General features: G+C 35.3%; 1 long non-coding RNA gene across 1 annotated transcript in view; it reads left to right on the plus strand.

Moving 5' to 3' along the window:
* Window positions 1-22,804, plus strand: part of LOC138145202 (uncharacterized) — a 53,802-nt gene that overhangs the window by 27,377 nt on the left and 3,621 nt on the right. The gene's annotated exons all lie outside the window — the stretch shown is intronic.

The raw sequence follows: 22,804 nt of genomic DNA on the forward strand, positions 1-22,804 counted from the left end.
CTTTCTTTCTTTCTTTCTTTCTTTCTTTCTTTCTTTCTTTCTTTCTTCCATAGTGTGGAGGTGAACCTCCAAGCTCTACTGAATCCTGCTAAACTTCAAAGATTTCAATTATAGTCTTTCTAAAATACAAACTGACATATACTGTCACCAAAACACCAACTTACTTTCATTTTCATAGCCTCATTGTTGGAGGTTGTCTATTTGGTCATTCAGACTTTTGGGCTCAACAAGCCATGAAATGATCCAATAAGATATAGAAGAATTATAATGCACATTTGCAGAGTATACTCTTGATGAAATCATAGATCTTTTCAGGTACTACTCCATAAAGAGAAGTAAACTTTGTTTTAAATTATTAAACAAAAGTAGTATATGCTGAACACAATATGTTTAAGTATATGTGTATCTCTATATAAATATACACATATGCACATGAGTGCATACACATATACATATGCTATGTATGTGTATATATGTACATACACTAACACACATCATGTTTGTATACTATATATATATTACTTGAGAAAAATCATGAGTAAAATGTTTATAACATCTTATTAAGAGGAGTTAAGGAAGTTGTATATATTTAATTTTTTTGAAGTTGAGACCATGGAGTTTAATTGCCTTTGTACATGATACAACTTACTACCATTGTATAAGACAGAACATTGGGTTAGATGGACCATGAGATTGATGTAGGGTAGAAATTATATATTCTAACAAAATACATTATAAACAGAGTGTTTACCATTCTATAAATCTGACAGGATGAAATTCGGAAAAGATGATTCACCTAGGGTCACATGCCAAATAAATGTGATGAAGACAAGAACATATTTGTCTTGATGTCCATGTCACAATCTGACTCACTAAATAACATATTTTCTTTATGCAATAGTATAGAAAATGTGGAATTTTCTAACTTTGACTTAGAAAACCCATTTCAATACTCAGTAATTCTCATTAGCATTTTTTCCTGCTTCTCATCTTAAATTTTTCTTTCATTAATCTCACCTATTATGCCTAGTCATGGACAATTTTATGAGGATATGTGGACCCCGTTCTTCAAAAATAACCTTGCCAAGACTACTTTATGAGAGCTTGTTTTAATATTTGATTATAACACTTGAGAAAGTTCAAGCTTTGTTCTCATTTCTTAATGGCAGATTCATATTAATGTTTAACTCCTATTTGTCATAAAAACTCTTTTTTAATTTTTAGTGCAATGAAGCTTAATTGTTAATTAAAATTTCAGTAGCATATATCTTGGGAACCCACAACTCAACAGACATCAAAAAAGAAAAACCATTTGAGGTAAATGCTAAAATAGGAGAATGGGTCACAAATATATCACAATGAAAAATAATTAATGTAAATTGTAAAAAATAAGTAACAAGAAAATAAATGTAATGTTACATTTCTTTCATTCACATTTATCAAAATTAATGATAGTGATAATAATCCCAATTCATTAATTATTGTGAAAATAAGAATCTTGCCTCTAAACAAAGCCTGATACAGAGAAAAGGTGTAAAAATCCATAAGTTGTCTTAAGTGACCACTAAAAAAAATAATAAGATTGGCCTTAGAAAAGAAATGACTTTTTATGGGAGGAAAAAAAGAAAAAAAACTTTTCAATTGTAAGAATAACCTTAGTTTATTTATTCCAGAGTTATCCTGTTGATTCATTTTTGCAGTAGCTGATATGAATGAGTGCTGTTAAAATTTTAAACTAAGGTAATTTTTATCATATGGGTATCCAATGTACTTACTAATTGCAAAGTTATATCGTTTCTTAGAAACTTATTCTACTTATACCTCAGTGAGATAGATTACAGATATTAGATCAGTTATACTCATAAGGAAATTGACTCCAAAAGTCAGTAACATGTCTAAGAATGAAAGTGAATGTAGCTGAAAAGTTGACATTTGAACTCAGTTTTAAAAACTTGATTTATTATTAACTCATTGTATGAAGCAAATACTACCTAACATTTTATATAACTTTATATAACTTTCAGGCTTGCAACACATTTCACAGATATCTCATTTGATCCACATGACAACCCTGGGAAATAGAAGCTGGTAGTATTCCTATTTAACATGAAAAAAAATTTGTGAAGAAATTTGTCCAGAATAACACAACTAGTAAATGTATGGAATAGATTGTGAATTTAGGTCTCCCTGACTTCAAAGTCAACATACTATCCACTGTGTCACCTACCTATCTCTACTTCTTGAAGTAAATAGTACAGCCTTTCACATACTTTAAAAAAGTTGTTCATTATACAAATTTCCTCTTTTAGTTGAAAATTTTGTATCATCAATTTGTATGTTCGCCATTGAATCCTTGTGACACCGTTGAAGTATTAAGAGTCCCAGTATAGAACAACTATATTGGATACAAGACAATAATCACAAATTTTTTTTTCTGGCATTAAAAAGCATTTCCAAAAGCTACAGGCTGAGCAAACATGTTGGTTGTTATAGTAACTAACAGGTCCTACCTGGTTTTTCTTTTTCCTTTTTCTTAATGCTCTCTAGAAAATTTGAATCCCATCTGAACTTCTCTTTCCTGGAGGATATTTTTGAGAGGTCTATGCTAACTTCTGTAACCCTAGTCCTAAGGCCCCTTGGAAAGGGACTCTTTCCAATATTAACTTCACTGATTTATGTAGATCTCTTTTTGTCATTGCCTAATTATTTACTCAAGAGGCCTTCCAGGTAGTTTAGAGATTCTGGCTTTAATTCCTCCCCCCCTCCACTGAACTGCCAATGCAAATTATTCTCCTATTGGAAGCTAGAATACAATTGGTTTTACAGAGACATCACCATTTTCTAGGCCAGACTAGACAAGATAAAACCATCCCTTCTCCCCTCTCCCCACCCCACCACAATTCACTAAATTCTATTCTTGTTTTCTCAAGAAGATAAATTGCTTGGAAAATATTTTTTAAAACTATCAATTTCTTCTACTGTCACTCAGCATGTTTGGAGATTTTCTCTATTGGTTAAGGAGTGTTTAATGAAACTAAAATGTCTTTAGTAGTGGTTTCTTTAAATGTTAGAGAAGTAATTCTGCAGTTCTCTCAGTGAAGCATATATGTATATATTTGGTGGTGTAGTTGACAAAAGAGTTGCACTTTGAGTAGGGAAGTCCAGAGTTTGAAACTCATTTCCAACACTTATTAGATGTATGACTCTGTACAAGTCAATTAACTTGCCTGTCACTCAATTTCCTATAAAATAATTATAACAATAGCACCTAAGTGTTTTTATGAGGAACAAATGAGAATATTTGTAAAGCCCTTTGAAGACTTTAAAGAGTTATGAAAGCTATCATTGTATTAATGATAAGATGTCTAATGACATGGATTATGTCTGAGCTAACATTTCTTCACCTTTGTGTTTTATGTCACCTTTGCTGACATTACATTCTCACATCCCTGATTGAACATCATAGCTAATTATAAGACAGATTTATATTGGGTCAATCTTTTATTTAAGCTTGGCCACCAACTGACTTTTGGAATTAGACTATATTTAATTTTAGTGACCCAACTTTACTTTCCCCCCTCTTCCTCAATGAATGGATTCATGTCCTCTGATCGTGTCATTCTCCTGTATTAAAACTTCATAAGTTTCCCATTGTTTTCAGAATAAAGCCAGGAATTCAAGACTCTCTCTATTAAATCCCTAAATTATCTTTTCAATCTAATTACCATATTTCTACAGTGATATATGAGACCTCTATGCTCATCAAATATTTCTATTCACATTTCCATATTTGTAAGTAGGTCTTTTCCATATCCATAATTTTTTTTTTGCAGCACTTTTCCTACCTCCACAGCTCTCCCTGATCCACTTTATTTAACTCAATTCAAGTAATCATTGAAGCCTAACATGACTCAATTTCTTCCTTCTCCATCAAGCTACCCTTGGTCATCTTGGTGATTGTAGGAGGTGATCTCTTCTTCCTCTAAAGTAATAATAATTACTGCCTATACCAATATTTAACAATTTATCCAATATACATATGCACATATATGCATACATTCATACATATAAATATAGTATAAGAAAGAGGAATGGAAGTTAGAGAGTTCAATTTAATTTCTTAAATATTTGTTAATTTCTCCTACCATACTAAGCAAAATACTCTTTGTTATAGAAGATAAGAAAACGCAGAGATTGTATAATCTTGTTATGATACAAGCTTCAGGTACTGGACCTGAAGTGAGAAAGACGAAGTCAAATCCAACTTCAGACACTTACTAGCTGAGGGACCATAGTCAAAGTCACTTAACCTCTGTCAGTACCAGATTCCTCATCTGTAAAATGGACATAATAATAGTACCTCTATTCCAGGTTTGTTGTGAGGATTAAATGAGTTAATATTTATAAAGTACTTTGGAAAACATAAAGTGCTATATATATGATAACTATTATTAACTATTAACACTAATAATAATGTAGTTCAATGAATATATTTAGCTGCCACAATTTAAAAGTATAGACAATAAGTGCTATGCTTTTGTCCTTAGGGAGCTTGGAGTATTTTGAATATATAAAACAAGCTCACAGAACATAAAATTATGGAAGATATTATGCAATATGGTTCACTTCATGAAACATTTATTTTAGCAGACAACCTGGGACAATGATGAGCATGATGAATCTGGAGTCGCAGGAGTGGTGTTTAAGTTTGCTCGGCCACTTTCTCCCTGCGTGAAAATTGAACAAATTCTTCTCTTCCATACCTTTTCTAACTGTAAAATGAGAGAATTGCACTAGATGGCCTTTTCTGTTTCATTTAGCTCTAAAAAATCCTGTGTCAAGTATCTACCATGTGCTGGGAACTCTATGGGTTACAAAGATGGAGCTTTTGCCTTCACAAAGGGTAGAAATTCCTGAAGATGCTGGTCTTACTGGTAGCTGCCTTTTCATATAGATCTCTAGATTCTTATTCTGTCAGACTCCACTACCACCCTGCTACAGGATCTGATGAATTCTATTCCTCACTCTGGTAATGAAGCCTTGAGAAAGATGTGCGTGTGGTGAGAGAAGGGATGCATGGAAAAGAATTAAAAAGGTTTTGCTGAGATAAAGGCAGTAATATAGAAAATAAGTATCTAAACTGATGTAGCCGCAATAGAACTAGGCATGTGTAAAGATCTAGGGTGAAAATTTGATACAATTTGTGAACTGATTGAATAAAAGTTTCAGAGAAGAAGGCAAAGTTTAGAGAGATGATTTTGAGATTTTTAAGCCTGTATGAGTACAGGAAGATGATAAATTGATAGAAGTCTGGGTCAGCTCCAATGGCAAACACAACAAAGAGACAAGGATGGTGCCTGAGGACTTCCATTCCTGGCCATTTCAAATTAAGCATAGGGGATATAGTGATTATGATTCACAGCTAAAAAAATGAGCAAAGAAGCTATAGACTCCTTCCTAAGCTTGTTACCAATCTAGAGAACCAGATCTACATTGACTTTCAAAAGATTACAGTGCTTATGACACTGTGACATATAGAGTACCCTGTATGGAGCTCCCTAAGTGGAAAAAAAATCAAATAAATTTCTTGAGTTCGAGAAGATACTCTAAAGAAATATGACAAGATGAAATTGAAGAATACAAGAAATTTTAATCTTTGGTTATAGTTGTCAAATCTCAGAGCAGATAAGGAAAGGTTTTAGTATATACTACAGAATTTCAATAAAGAGTTCAAATGCAGGCAAGGTTCTAGCTAAGAGGCCTGACTTTAACCTTTCCTCTGCAGTGTTATTTTATGTTTCAAGGAATTTTATGCAGGTGCTAGAGGAGATGCAAAAGTTTCTTGATAATATGGTTAGCAGTTGTTCAAACTGCTTCATGGCTTTGCTTTTATGAAAATAATGTAACAGTCAGTTTAGTTCAATACAATACATATAATAGAGTAGAAAGAACATTGACTCTGGAATCCTGGAAATTTGTTCAAAAACCACTTTTTTTTTTGCTTTTTTTTTGGGGGGGGGGGCAATTAGGGTTAAGTGACTTGCCCAAGGTCACATGGCTAGTTTTTTTGTGTTAAGTATCTGAAGCCAGATTTGAACTCAGGTATTCCTGACTCCAGGGCTGGTGCTCTATTCACTGCACCACTTAGTCACCCCCAAAAACCACATCTTAAGTGTTAGCTATGTGACAAGTATCTTTTGTGGGGCCCAGGTTCCTTGTCTGTAAAACAAAGGAATTAGACTAGACAGCTTCTAAAATCCCTTCCAGCTTTACATTTTTTTAAAAACTCATTTTAGTCAATAAACATTTATTTAGGGCCTACTATGTGCCAGGAACTATCCTAAGCACTAATGATGTAAATATGGAAAAAGAAAGCTAGTCCCTGCCTTCAAGGAGTTTACAATCTAATAGGAGAAGAAGATACCTAAAAAGGAAGCTGAAAAAGGGAGATGCCAGGGGGTTTAGGGTTTGGGGGCATAGAATTGGAGGAGTTTAAAACAAGCTAGACAGCTGATGGAAAATGAAGAATGACTGGAAATTCTGAGCTCTCTATAAAAGGAGGCTTTTGGATGAGGTTTTTACTCTGTGCTCCTGCCCTCCAATTAAAGGAGAAAGCCAACTGAGGATACTGAGAAGGTAATGAGAAAACTGAAGCATTCTCCATGATGATGAGATTTTTAATTCTAAGCTTATCCTGGGCATGGCATGATGTTCATGGAGCAGTTGGTGGGATTTATTAAACTGTTTTTATATGCCATAACCATACTAGTTTCAGGGGAGAAAAAAACATTAAAATATTCCCTACCATCAAGGTATTTATTTAATAATCATGAGGTAACAGTTCTATAGCTCTTTAAGGTTTATAAAGTGCAAGACATCCATTAGTTCATTGATCCTCACAAACCTCTGTGAGGTAAGTTATATTATATAACTCCCATTTTACAGATGAGGAAACAGGTTCAGAGAGTTTAAATACCTTGCCTAGGTTCACATGACGTAAGTGTCTGAAGAAGGATTTATATCAATGTATTCCCCTGACCTTAAGTCTAGCACTTTTAACTATAGTGCCACCTCGGTGCTTCCCTTAATGCCTCATCCCCCTTAATCTTAGTTCATCTTTTTTATCTTCTCTCCAATTTATCCTTTATATATCATTTGTACACAATTGTCTGCATATGGTTTTCCCCATTACAAGATTCCTGACAAAAGGAACAAGTTACCCCTCTTTTAGTATCCTCAGACCTTAGTACAGTGTGTAGCATTTAGTTGGTGCTTGATCAATGCTCTGACATTCTTTTGGAGGGGGAGTACATGGATAAGTAAATACATTTGGAGGAAGGGGCTAAAAAAGGTAACTATAAGTGAAAAGAAAGTAAAAGACTTAATTTCTAGCATAACACCAAGCAATAACTTTTCCTGTGACCTGCAGAAAGGTGTTCATCACCTAAGCCTGTTTTCTTTATCCATAAAGTAAAGATGTTGGACTGGATGAGTTCTGAAGATCTAACATTGGGGATTCTACTTAAAAGTCTATTATTATAGGGGCAGCTAAGTGATGCAGTGAATAGAGCACCAGCCCTGGAGTCAGGAGGACCTGTGTTCAAATCCAGCCTCCAACACTTGACACATTTACTAGCCACATGACTTTGGGCAAGACATTTAACCCTAATTGCCCTCCAAAAAGCAAAAAAAAAATTATATTGACTTTGAGATAGAGTTAATACTTTTGTGTAATTGATTACTATGTACTATGGATATACATAACCTTTTTAAATGTGCATGTGTTACATTTTGTGGTCAATGTATTATCCTCCCAAGTGACTATATATATATAGTCATGTTGACACTGTACTGTTAACATAAATATATTTTCAGTTTCAATGGTAGTAAAATTTGTGATTTTCTTGGCATGTCAGGAAAATCACTCGAATTGTTTAAAGCACTAATACTTGTGTTTACATTTACAGTTACAAGTTTTGAAATTGACCTTCATGATCATAGGAAGGAACTTCTAATAGGAAGGAGGGATGTACCAGGGGAAGGAATACATTCTAGTTCCAGAGCCCAATTAGTATGGGCACTCTTTTCCTCATTGGTGTCCAATAGCTGTGTAAGGCACAGAGCAGAGTTGGTGAGAAAAGAGAACAAGTGTTCTTCAATTTTCTTCAGTGTCTTTCAGTTTCTTAAGTCTCTTAGGGTTCTGTAGTCACTTTGGGTACTTTTGGCTTGTAATTTCGAGATGAAAGATGGATGATGCCAACCTAACTTTAGGCTGATGAAATAGAAAAGTAAAAGTCCAAGAAGAAGCTGACATGAGAGAAGCTGAAAATCAAATTCATTTTCCTATCTACAGTAGAGAGTTGGAGGAATATCTCCTTGGGTGAGAACTAGAAATTTTTCATTTGGTTACCTTGTTCTCAATGGGAGAGCTCCTTCACTTGAATTCTTCAAGAAGAACATGAACATGGTATTCAAAGGGCATAAAATATTATAAAATGGTAAAGGAGATTAAGGAATAAGAAAAGGCTGCTAGCTTTGGTTCTTGGATAAATTTCAGTAGGATTTTGGAGTTGGCAGTCTGATTGTAGCGGAAAGGAGAGAGGAAGATGTTAGAGATCTTCTTTGGCTCCTGACTTTCAGTGTGTCTTAAGTTCTCTTACCTGAGAAAACTTCTGTTGTCATTTCTGTAGGTAATAGCTTAAGTTTGTACATTGAAAAGAATTTGAGCTATCTCTCAGGTTTATAAAGCCCCTGATGGGAAGAAGTTAAAATAACTATGTGTGTATGTCTATGCAGGAAAAAAATTTTAATCTCATGTATGATCATCTTGGTATAAATGTAATTAGGATTCCAGAATTTCCAAGCATTCATGAATATCACCAAAGAGAAGTCATGAGGGAAAATAAAGAACAGCTGTCATTTACATATTTCATGTTCCTCCGTTTACCAAAATGGATATTCAATGGTGGCCTTATGAAATACTTGCTTCAACATGTGGCTCTTCAGTGGTTACAGAGAATTTTGTTTTAACATCTTTAATTCATACAAATATTCATGGTCATAAATTTAGGATTAAAAAAAGAAATACCATATTAGTTAAATATATAGAATACACTTCTAAAATAAGATACTTCTAAAGGAACACACACATCTGTATCCATCTCTCTGTATATACATAGGTGTATATATTCATATATATGTACACATATGTGTATATATGCATAGATACATATACCTATGACTATAACATATATGTATGTATACTCAAAATAGCTCAACAAAATCATCCTGAAAAATATAGAATACTTATATATACTCCTATTCAAATGAAGATGTTTTATTCATTTTTATCATTGCTGCTTTACTTTTTCACTATCTTACCTGTCATTATCTTATTTAGAGCTCTATAACTGGCTATATTCAGGTTTCTATAATACTGTTTGGGGGGGGAGGGGAACCTGAAACCTATACTGTTTCATCTCTGTGGTATTCTTCATATACAGATAAGATACATGCAATTCGATGTGGAATTTTCCAGACAGCATCTAGCCCAGAATTTGCTGCATCCACGCGACAGTTATTTACTGTTTATTGAGTCCCTATGTGTTTTTTTTTCATTTTCCTTCTGCCACTCATATAAAATTCATCATGTCGCAGGAATATCATTATCATGAAATATCACACCTATCACAATATCTGGAACTCACACCTCATCAATACTCCCTGCTTTTAGGGACCCTCTCTACCCATGATTGGATAGGGTGGAGGGTAAACAGTGAAGAGATCCTCCCAGAAGCTCTATTCAAGGAGAATATCCAGGCCAGCTTACTTTTCTACTTGTCTTCATTCCTACTATGACTTCATCATACCACAGAGCTAGGTACCTTATCCCTTTTCTTCACTTAACAGCTTTCTTTGGTGTGTTGTCTTCCATTGGATAGTGAGTTCTTTGAGGGTGGGAACTGACTTTTGCCTTTCTTTATGTCATCAGCACTTAGCACAGTGCCTAATAAATTCTTATTTCCTGATTGACTTCAACTAATGTCCTCCTCCAATGCATTTGTGTGTGTGTGCATGCATGAATGTGCAAGCATGTGCGTGTGCATGTGCGTGTGTTCTGGAAGTGATCTTAGATTCTCTAAGAATGTGCCAGGGAGAAAAACCTAATAGGATTTATTGAGTTAGAAGTACTCCAAATAGTGGTTTGTGATGAATGTTGTGCCTGGAACAGAAAGAAATGTCTTTATAATTTCAGAGAAACTCATTTGAACACATTGGCCACAAGTTGGTAATATTTTTGAGTCAAACAACTCATGAAAAGTCGACTAAGATGGAAGGTATATCAACATCGAGGAATATATAAATCCCCCAAATATTGAAGTAATGTGCATGGTGATATTCTTCTATTTTTTTTGAATCCTCAAAAGATAACAATATATAGGACATTTAGGGAAGTGTTCAAAGCAAGAATAAAAAATAATTTTGCGTTCCATATGAAACCACGTAACATCCAATCTGCAGTTTGGGTCACCCCACCTAAAGAAATATATACCAGGAGAAAGAACACTAAAATCATAGGAGGCATTAACAGCAGAATTTCTCATATAAGAATAGGATAAGAACACTGTCATCTTGAAAAGAAAAGAAAAGAGGTTGAAAGGGAACATGGGGAAAAATGATGCAAGATAGAAAACAGAACAAACATGCCACACAGGCACTCGATCATTATTGAGTCATATATCGAGGCAAAGGGATCAAGTTTTAGATCAACAAAAGAAAGTCTTAGCACATAGGGAAAGTAATAAATTTCGGGAATTCACTGAACTTTTAGAAGAGTTGGAAATATTGATCTGTGATATAAACTTAAGTGGTTAGCAAGAAAAGATGGATTATACTTAATTTTTATGTAGCTAAGGTAGGATACAAGGAAAAAAGTTATAACATTTTATGGTGCCCCATGAGTATCTGAAGACTAAGCCATTGATTTTGACTAATGTGGTGTTAGAAGCATCCTCTGGTATCTTGGGAATGGGTTGGGGAGAATGGAACAATATATTGAAAAACTGAGTTTTCCTTTTCTGTAAAATGGGAAGGCTAGACTAAAATTGTCTCTATTCAGTTTAAGAAATGATAAGATCTAGCATTCTTTTTCTTTTTTCTTTTTTTTTAATTTTAGGGTAGTTGGGGTTAATTGACTTGCCCAAGGTCATATGGCTAGTTTTTTTGTGTGTGTTAAGTGTCAGAGGACAGATTTGAACTCAGGGCCTCCAGACTCCAGTGCCGGTACTCTATTCACTGTGCCATGTAGCCACTCCCAAGATCTACCATTCTATGATTCCTGTAATATCATGTATTTTTTTTTAATAAAGATAAGTATTTTGTAATTAATGTGACTGTAAATTCCCTTAACAATAATAGAATAACCTGGGTAATGTGACAAAAGGGCTATGGATAAAAGCAAAGTTAAAAAACCTCATGATGAAGCACTTAAATTGTGGAACAACATAGTTTGTACTTTATCTGGTAGAAGCTGCTAAGATCTATTGGGAACATCTATGCTTTAAGAAGATTATTTTGGCAACTATATGGACAATGAATTCAAATATGAAGAGAGTAGAGGCAAAGTGAAAATTGAGGAAAATATTACAATAGCCTAGGTAAGCATGATAAGGTCTTTAATTAGGGGAGTTGCTATGTGAGTGGAAAAAGGGAAAAACCCCACATAAATAATATTTTACAGGTAAAATCACCAAGTTAGGGGCAGCTAGGTGTTACAGTGGCTAGAATGCTGGTCTGACAGTTAAGAAAACTTATCTTCCTAGTTTAAAACTATCTTTAGATATTTACTATGTGATAATAGCTATGTGATTCTGGACAAGTCATTTAATTTTGTGCCTCACTTTCGTCATTTGTAAAAGGATTTGGAGAAGCAAATGGCAAATGACTCCAGTATCTTTACCAAGAGAATGTTAAACAGGGTCATGAAAAGTTGTACATGACTGGAACAACAGAACAACAAAAAGAAAAATCAGTACTTGTCAACTGAGTAGATGTGGGGCTCTATGTACCATGAGAACACTGAGGTTGCAAAGTTGATGTTTAGAAAGATGGTGACAACTTTGACAAAAACAGGCAAATTAGTAAGAAGGACAGCTTCGGGGGCAAATTTGTTCATTCTATTTTGGATGTATCATTCACTTTGAGATGTCTATAGAATGTCCAAATGATGTTATCCAGGAGACAGTTGGTGATCAGAATTCAGTAGAGTTGAGGGTTGAGTATATATATATAATAGTTATCTACATCAAAGTGGTCATTGAATTCATGAGAACTAATGAGATTCATTAGAGTGAATGTGGAAAGGCTCCTTTTTGGAAAAAGGGGCCAACACAGAGCCCTAAGGTGCTTGCACAGTTAGGAACTGGGACATCAATGGTGAAGGCTACAGACTACATAGAAGTAACAATAAAGATAGAAGAACAAGGAGAATATCTGACTCCTGGGAAGGAGAGCTTTCCATGAGAAGGGGGTAGACAACAAATTATGCAAAAGGGCCAAGGAGGATGATGACTGAACATCTATTTTATTTAGTAATTAGGAGATCACTGATGAACCTAAATAGAACAATTCCATTCAAGTTATGGGGTTAGAAGGCAGATTGCATGGAATTAAGAGAACAGTGAAATGAGAGAAAATCGAAGCTACCCGATTTGTTTTCTTTTCTGTTGTTTTTTTCCCCCTAAGAGCTAGTGTATAGGAGAAATGATACATGACAACAGCTTGAAGGAATGGTGGAATCAAACGGAGAGAAGGGTTGTTGTCTCAGTTTGTTTTGTTTTATAGGAGGGAGTACCCTGGGCTCATTTTAAGGAAGAACCAAGCAGTGTATAAAATGAGAGTGAAGATAAAAGAAAGGAAATGACCCTCAGGGCAAGCTCTCAGAAGAGATGGGGAGGAGCTAACTTTGACAATGAGAAGGGCTACCTTATTATCAGATACTGGAACAGAGGACAAGAAAATAAGAGATGATGTTGAGGGGTTTGGAGGGAGTGAAAAGGATCATATGATGGATTGCCTCTTATTAAAATTTCGTATGAGATACTGGAGAGTGAAATCTTCTATTGTTTTTTCTTGCTTGCCCTGTGAATTTTTAATATTGCAATGCAGTGTACATCTCTAAGCATTTATCCAATATCAGTTTCATGACCCAAGTTAGTGGAAAAGTTTGATTAACAAAACTGTACTGTTTGAGAAAACAACTTATACTTCTATTGACAGTCTTTAGCTTTTTTGACCCAGCCCCTATATTTACACACACACAAACACACACATACCATATATATATACATACACACATATATGCTTTCTAGATAATATGACCTTGAATTTTGAGTGGCCAGTGGTCAGAAACATAAAGGGCTAATTTATTCAGAATTAGTTGATCTTTCATTTGGAGAAGTCAGTGACAAGGAATATTGTAGGTGTTTTAATTCTTGAACAACATGGGGGTCTTTCATTTAAAGGAATGTATGGTTAATTATACCTAGGGTGTTCTTTTGTTGTCTTCCTGGAAATATAATCAATATTCTTACCAAGCCGGTGGCCTCCCATCTGAATGGGCAGCCTTCTTTGATTAAGCCCTGAGCCAAAACCCCTGGATACTCTAAGCCTCTTATAGTTGGACTTAGGTTCATAGGTCTGACATTTAGAATTTTAATCACTTGTCCTGGTATAAAACATAAAAAAGAGATAGGCTTTTCTAAGTGTTGCTAATTAACATTTTGACAGATCCTCATCAAGGACAAGTACTGTCTCACCCCCCCCACACACGTTCCCTAATTGTCAGTATTGTTTTACTCTCTGATTTTGCTTCCTGATTCCTCCTTAATTAAATATGTGTTGAGTTTGGTGGCAAGTCCAATTTCCCCTTCCTTTTTTAAAATGTCTTTCTCACAAATTAAATCATTTTTCTTCTCAGCCCAAGAGGAAGAAATGTCTCATTTTGCTCAGGGTCTCATCATGTTTAAAGGTGAAACTTTATATTTTTCTAACATTTAGGAGCATTACACTTTTGGCATAACTGGTACCCTGGAAAGGGAGACATTGGAGTCAGAATCAAAGTATTGTAAGCACAACTAGGCACTGAATATTCAGTTATGATTGTATCTATTTCCACAAGATCCATTCCACACCTACTGGAAATTGGTGCTACTTCATGGACTCACTGTGGCACCAAAAAAAGAACATTAACTCTGAATTCAGAAGATCTGGATTGAAATGCCATCTCTGACATTTCATATCTATATGGTTTGGATCAAGAAGAGATTCCCTGCAGTTTTGAGAAATTTCTGTCTCTCCTCTTTGTGCATAATACTTTTTATTACATCAAGCCTCAATTAGTCTCTAACCATTCTGAAAGAGAATTGTAAAACATTCCAGAAATTTTGGCCAGTCAACAGGCATCTAAAATTATATTTTCCACAGCTTGTTCATCCATAAGCATACACACATATGTTTTTGTATATAAATATATTGCAAGATTCTAGATGAGCCTGGTGAGGTCCTGAATTTGGGTGGTAGCTACATAAGTGGAGTAAAGAGAATAAAGGAAAATGATTTTGTAAAGACATATACATGTGTGTACATTATACATATACATATGTGTATATATATATAATATTAAATACTATGTTCATCTATTTTTATATTTGCATATTCATACAGCATAGTTGGATACTAAGCTGGGTCCAGAACTGAAAAGGTTCTCTAACCAAGGGATAAAGTGGGAGATCAGCAGGAGGAGGCCTGGTCAAGTCCAGAGTTGAGATCTGTTCTTCCCCTTTACTCCAGTCAGTTCCTTTTCAGGATATGCTAGAAACTCACACTTGCTCCAATATGCTAAATGGATCTCTTTTCATCTCATTTGATAATTTAAAGATTATCCCTGAAATGTGTGAGTGTGTGTGTGTGTGTGTGTGTGTGTTTTCCTAGCTTCTGAAGGAGCTACATTTTTTTTAGGAAATTGAAAAGTAATTTTGCTGACCTCAAGCATACCATAAAAGCAACGGTCCTTATTTTTGATACATTTTTCTAAATCAATGTAGCTGTATGGCATAGAGATCTAACATATCGCTCCCTCAGAAGAGTGAAAGATGAACATTACACAGAAAGTAATTGAAAAGTATTTAGTAGAAATGAGAAGACTACAAAACTTTATATATGAGAAACTCCACATAAGAAGACTAAAGAGTGAGAGTTGATTATTTGGGGAATCCGTGATGATAATGTCCGCTTCCTAATACTAATTTCATATTATTCTCTTTTCAATCTATATATGCAAACTTTATTGTATTAATATAGTTTTGTTAATCCTGGAGACACCAAACAAAGAATATATGTCTAATTTCTAGAGTAAAACAGTAAGTTCCACCTTTACATCTTTCTTTCTGTTAACTCATATTAAACTTGATTTGATTATCCAATTTAACATAAGATTTTCAAAGTATGTTTAACGTGGGACAGCTAGGTGGCACAGTGAATAGAGCACTGACCCTGGACTCAGGAGGATCTAAGATCAAATCTAGTCTCAGAAACTTGACACACTGTCTAGCTGTGTGACTTTGGGCAAATCATTTAACCCCAATTGTCCTGCCTTCCCCCCTCCAAAAAGAGAAAAACAAAGAATGATGTTTACTTTTGGCTTCCCTTTAACCTTTCAATTATTTTAATATGAAGATAAGTAGGAAATAATCATACCTTATTTTAACCTTGATACTTTAACTAGGTGAGACTAAATGTTAGTCATGAACTGGTTTTAGACTAAGTACTAAAAGACTTTGATATGAGAATGACTTTGCAAAAGAACTATATTCTGACAGACTGAAAAAAAATTTGACCAAACCTCAGTGATCATCTATATATTATCATGTGAACTGAGAAGGAATGATTCTAAAGGATGGAACAAGTGAACTTTCCAGAACAGCCCTATGCTAGAACTTGCTGGACTGGGTGAGAAGAAGCATAATCTTTGAATGTAACCAAGTTTACTTCCTCTCCCACAGACAACCTTTTTGTCATTTGGCTAGAGGATGACTTTGCAAGCTTATACAACTCTGAAGTATTTTGGAGTTCTAAAATTCCTTTTGGTGTCCTAGTGATATTCCCAGATCAGCTGATGGTACTTTTGCATTCTGGGACAGGTAGAAAGTGGACACAGATTCATGATGCTTAAGGGAAACGTCTTGAGCTGTACAGGAGTGAGAGAAAAGAACTTCTAGCAACTATAATCTGTAAATTACTGCTTTGCCACATGTGTTCTCTAAGCTTGAACTCATTTTCTCCTGGACCATGAACGTACTTGTAAGAGAATATGTCACAGATTTTTTTTTTTTTTAGTAATGTCTTATACCAACTGTTATTACTATCTAAGGCTGGGTAACTTAAATTACTTTCTGTTGATAATCTTGGCACTATAGTGTACTGGTGGGGATTTGAGTCAACTGCACTTTTTAAGAGTTATCCCTTAACCTTAAACCACAATGGGGAGATTTAATCATGCCCTGGGGATCAGGCACACCTGTGGGAGGTGATAGATAGACTGTCAGGTAGAATCCTCAGAGCTTACACAGACTTTGTTACATTGCGTCAAAATTTAGACTGGTAAAGAACTTAGAAAAAAAAAGTGATGCAAAACATTTATTCTATAGGTAGGGAGTCTGAAAAAGGTGAAGTGATTTGCCCATTGTCACATATGTAAGAAGCACCAGAAGCTTAGTTTTAATATAAAGTCCTTTGATTTCAAATCCATTGTGCTTCCCAATCTACCAAACTACACTTAGTCGAGATCTATCATGAGCATGATGAATTTTGTATTAACCTCCTTATCAATAAATTGGGTCAGTCAACTAGCATTTATTGAGCATCTTTGCTAGGTACTTTGCTAAAAGCTGAGGATACGAAGAAAGAAACAAACAATCTGTGTTCTCAAGTAGTTCATAGTCCAGACATGCAAACAACTGTGTAAAAACAAAATACATACACATATATACACATATATATATACATACATACACGTATATAACAGAGTTATATAGAAGGTTACATATAGTTATAGCTAGTTAAATAGTTCTAGTTATATATATATATATTATATAGTTATAGTTATATATAGTTGTGCAGTTAGGAACAGAATGCCTCAACAATTTGGAAAAAAAAATGTGTTTTTTTTTTTGGCTCTACTGTCATGTTAGAGAAGTCTGAATTATCATAGTATTAAAAGATAAAATCTGTTAATATTATACATATATTTTATTTATTTCTGAGTTTCTTAACTTCTGTGTCATCTGTCGGCCTTTGTGTTTTTGTGGCTTCTGTAAAACTCCCCTCAAATAATCATTTACTTTTTTTACATTGACCTGCCATATATCACCATATGGAAGGAATAATGGTGAAAGATAAATTATGGGTAATCACAACCAAAAGACACAAAGAACAAGGGCAAGGAAAGGCTTCTTGCAGAAATGGGACATTTTTGTCAATTCATTTGATGATGATGATCTCTCTTTTCCATTTGGTGTTTTTTATTTCTTCATCTGTCAAGCAGAGGGCACAATATTTGCACTCAGAAGGTCTTAGTGATGATAAATGACATAATATATGAACTAAAATGGAGCTGCTACCCCTGTTATTACACCTGACACTAATTCCTCTATTAAAACTCTAAGTACTCCTACTAATAATTCTGTTCAAATGACTACTATGACTAAAAGTAATAAGATTATTAATGGTGATTTCATTGTTACTATAACTACTGTTGATCTTATTGCTACCACTCATATTACAGCTGCGATAATTACTATTGCTCTCACAAGTATTATTACTTTTTCTAGCATTTCCTTAAAATTTACTTAGAACTAATCTCTTTTTTTGTAAACACAAAGTTTGGGGTTATTGTTTTTATTTTGTTTCCTGCAAAACATCTATGTATGTATTAATATTGCTAGAAATTCAACAAGAAAAAAAATCACCTAATGCAATGATAATGATAATAATAATAGCTAACATTTATGTGGCAATTACTATATGCTAGGCACTATGCTAAGTGCTTTAGAATTATTATTTCATTTGACCCTCTTGATAACACTAGGAGATAGGTACTGTTATTACCCCCAGTTTACAGTTGGGGAAACTGAGGCAAACACATTTTAATGACCTGTTTGAGTGTCCCATAACTAGTAAATATCTAAAGCTAGATTTGAACTCAGGTCTTCATGACTTCAGGACCAACATTCGGTCCACTGTGCCAATTAGCTGCTCTGATAATATAAATATTATAATAATATAAAGGGAGCAGGGATGGAAGGAGGAAAAAAAAAACTCACTCAGAATGTGTCCTGAGGGGACAAAAGTGCCCCTTTAGACACCTGTGGCTGCCTCTTGACAAAGGAAATAAGAGGGTAGGGTTACTGGGGGAGAGGGGGGATTAGTGTTAGACAAGGGGGACAAGTAATCAGAGGACAAGGCAGATGACAAAGTAGGAGGGAGATGAGACTAGTCACTCCACTTCCAAATAATACCAGCAACATTGTATAAGCCTCCAGCAAATTCTACCCAGGGCCCAATGCTCCCTCTTCCAAGTCACATTTCTGTATATCAGCATTGAACATCAGTGTGACTAACCAGAATAATAAGTGACAGTACCATCTACAGTTCTTTTCCTCAAGCTCAGCCATCTAAGGGACACTTTAAAGTTAAAAGTTAAAGAGATAAATATCAAAGTATAGCACTTAAAAAATACCTTGGCAACTGTTTCAGGTGACTGTAGAACTAAGGAAAATAACATAGAGGAATTAACACCTCCCCCCAAAAAAAAACTTATCCCCCATTTTTATCTAAGAGAAGTCTTATTTACTGGGTAAAAACTACACCTTTCCGATCTAATTTATGTATCATAAATGTGGTTGAACCTGTCCTTTGAGTATTCTTGTGCACTTTTGTTAATGGCATAAGGGTGAGGAACAGCTCTAGAAACCATATAGAAAGGATATTATTTGATATTTCCTAGGACAGATCTGAGATCCCAATTCCCTAGCCCCTACCTCTAGGTCACAGTAGAAACTATCATCATGAGTCATTGCTATGTTTCATAATTAAACTTCCAAGGGCAGAATTGCTTCAAACTTTGGGTCTTTCAAATCTGTCTCATTGACCCATAAACCTGATGTAGTGACCTCTAGAACTTAGCTAGCTATACATGGGATCAGTGGCCTGGGCATTTCAACCCTTCCTGCATCTAGTGCCAGAAATCAAAATTGGAAGAAAAGAGTATGTGTCAGTGTGTTGGAGATGAGACTGAGGTGGGGAAATTGGAAAAATGAAAATATTGCTATTAGCCTTGATGAGTCTTTGGGTGTGATCCTTATTACCAAAGACTTGTCCTCAGAAATGGTAAATCTTGCACTTCATTCCTAGGAATTTGAAATTTACAATGGAGATCTAGAACCTCGAGCACAACTCTTAGGTTTTTTGTAAAGTATCTGGAATTTCTGAGATTTCAGAATACTCAGAAAAACTTAGAGCAGAGAAAAAGAAAGTAGAGGAAAAAGCCTTCCACCAGGCAAATATTGTGAAGGAATTCTAAGATGAGAATTATAGAAGACAGTGAAGTAGGGATGTCAATACAAGAAAAAAAAGTAACAATGCCAGAAAATAAAATTGACACCATAGAAGGAGCATACCTGATACCAACTTATGAAGAACATCATCATCAGATCTATAACTGGAAGTATTTTTAACTGATGTGAAAGCAATTGAAGTGTTTGGGAAGAAGACAGTAGTAGCACAAAAGGCAAGTTCATATTAGGGACAGTAACTTGAGGACTCAAAGAGATGGCAGTTCAACTTTTAGCCCCTTAAGCAATTGTAAGGGATGGTGCCCCTCTGAAAGAAATGCCATCATAAGGGAACCCTGGCAACAGTGGCCAGGAGACAGTTTCATCACATCTACCGTGTTTCCCCGATAATAAGACCTATCCCAAAAATAAGCCCTCCCCTTACTGTGTAAGATTCCTCTAAAATAAGCCCTCCCCGAAAATAAGCCCTATTGAGATTGCTACTGTAGTGAAGGTGATCCCCTGCACTACACGCTTCATTACGGTACCCTCTGTATGCACCATCTCCCCCCCCCCCGGGTGAAACGCACGCCGCTCTCCGAGCTGTATCCAATTAGAGCTGGAGCAGTGAGCGTGTCATCCTGTTCTTCCCCAGTGATTTGCTTATTGAATAAAGGTACATTTTTTTGTTCACATTTACCTGTTTATTAAAATTGCTGTCAATGTTCATTAAAATAAGCCCTCCTCTGAAAATAAGCCCTCTGGTGTTTTTCTGTCCAAAAAATATAATAAGACAGTGTCTTATTATCGGGAAACACGGTAAATATGGATTAATGGAGCATCTTGGGATGAAATCTGGGAATGTTGTAAATAGAATAAGCACAATCTTTAAGGTTAAAGCCTGTGCTATCTTCTCTGAATATCATTCTGATGTAACTGGAAAATGTTATTGGGACTGAGGCTTTAAATTACTTATTCATCATTTTCCTTCCATTTCAATGAACCTTTCCTTTGACATATTGCAGCATGTGTGCTTGTAAGTGGAGTTATTACCCCTTTTCTGGTTATCCATTGGAATTGAGAAGTATCCTGAGGTTTTTGGACAGGCACTTGTAATGGCAAGCAAAAGGGTACTTAGCTCCTTGTATCAGTTATTCAAGTGACTTTGAGCCCTAACTGTGATTTGAAGGTGGGAGGAACTTGCTGATGCAACAGGAAGGGTTGAACAGGAAGGAGAAAAGCATTTAAAAACAGGAACACAAGCTGAAACAAAGCAGAATTGAGAGGGAGAACATGTGTGGTGTCAGCACTCTGTTCATCTGTTCTGTGTTGACTTGTGATAGTTTTACTTTGTTAGAAGCATTCTATCTGCTGATTGTGTTACTTTGTCAGACAGAAGCACCCTGTCTGTTGACTTGTGTTGATTTCACAGGTGGAAAGTGAATTGAGATAGTGTTGCTGGCAATGTGTGTGAATATTGTTGTAACTCTGCTAAGCTTAATGTGTGCAAATATTGTTGTGGTTCTATTAAGCTTTATCTTCCCAGAAACAGAGACTGCAAAGAGCTTGAAGTGGACTATTCACCATGAGCTTGAAGTTAGAACAGGAGTTGGAACAGGAAGTGGAACAGGAACTGAGATATGCCTACCTGTGAATCCAGGACAGAGCTGAGAGCATAGAAGAGGAGCCGTGGAGTTTGAAAGTCAGCCTCAAGTCAAGATGAAAGGACTTTTACTTGGGTAATTAGTGCTGACTGATGAGATTATGACTTACTGTAACCTAGGGGTGAGAGACCTTTGTACTTTGTACCCCTTAAGGATGATTGGCCCTCAGGATGATCAAGTTAAGGATGATTTGGAAGCCGAAAGGAGACTTTTGATGGGTACTTTATATTGATTGATTCAAATTGTGATTTGCTGAATGATATCTTTTGATTTAAGACTAAGTGGCTGCCTTAGTAATAAATGATGTTGTAGTGAATGCTCTACTTTGGTTTCTGTGAATGCTTTGTTTTAGTTTATTGCTTAATAAATAAAGAGTTCACTATACTATGTGATCAGAACCTTAAAGCTATTCACAGTAGCAGTCCTCAGGAGAACTGCTCCTGCTTGATTTTACAACATTAGATTCATAAAGTATGAAACAAATCTCCAGAAGGAAATCAGGGCTTTCATTCCAGTTGTGTCCACAGGTTAAATATATGCTTATATTCCACCTCATTTTTCTTGTTCATTATTGCATTATGCTTCACAGCAATCCTATGAGGTAGGGTGGAACTTCCTAGCCCAACTCCCTTTCCAGTATATTGCAAAATTTTCATTTGGAATCTACTGCCTTGCCAGCGGAGTGGATAGGATTTAGTATCTGTAGATAGACACATATAAAAAGCTTTTATTAATCACTGATGTTTAATCCCTTTCACAGTGAGCTGCTGTATTGACCATAAGCAACCCTCCCCAAATTACATATTATGGGACATACTAAATGACATTATTGACCGTCAGTTTCACATCAATGGGGACACTTTAATGTGCATTAAATTATCCTGTCTAAATGATTTCATTTGCTTTTCCATCAAGCTGACATAAAGTCACTGATCTTCCTATAATCCTAATGTTTTCTTTAATTCACTGTGGTTTTGACAGGTTTTTTTTTAATGCAGCTTTTTATTTGCTCGACACAGAGGAATTTTGTCTTGTCATTTGCTTGCACAACTGCTATCTTGTTCGTCTTTCAATATGGCAAAGTGAGAGAAGGGATTTACAACCTCTACTCTTCTTTGTCCTTTGAAACCATATTGAGTCAGAAAACTACTGGTGGACTGTTGTCAGTCTGATAAAATAAAAACAAAAACAACAAAAAAGAGACTTGAGAAAATTGTTTTTAGATTTTTCAGAAACTTTTGAAAGGCTAGGATCCAAATCATGGGACCATCAGTATTTATCCATCAATCAAATAATGAGTATTTATTAAGAGTTTTTTTTGTTCCAGGCATTATATTGTGTTGGGAATATGAAGAAAAACCATATATGATGTGATGCAATGGTTAGTAGGGACAACTAGGTGGTGCAGTGGAAAGAATGTTAGTCCTAGAGCCAGGAAGATCTCAGTTCAAATCTTGTCTTAGACACTTATTGTATTCAAAAATATAATGGAAGGGATAAAGGGGACACTAATTCATTTTCATCAGTCCA

The sequence above is a fragment of the Petaurus breviceps genome, unplaced genomic scaffold (assembly GCF_028583685.1).
Source record: "Petaurus breviceps papuanus isolate PSGF00001 unplaced genomic scaffold, PetGlider_PUasm1.0 90731, whole genome shotgun sequence".
Lineage (NCBI taxonomy): Eukaryota > Metazoa > Chordata > Mammalia > Diprotodontia > Petauridae > Petaurus > Petaurus breviceps.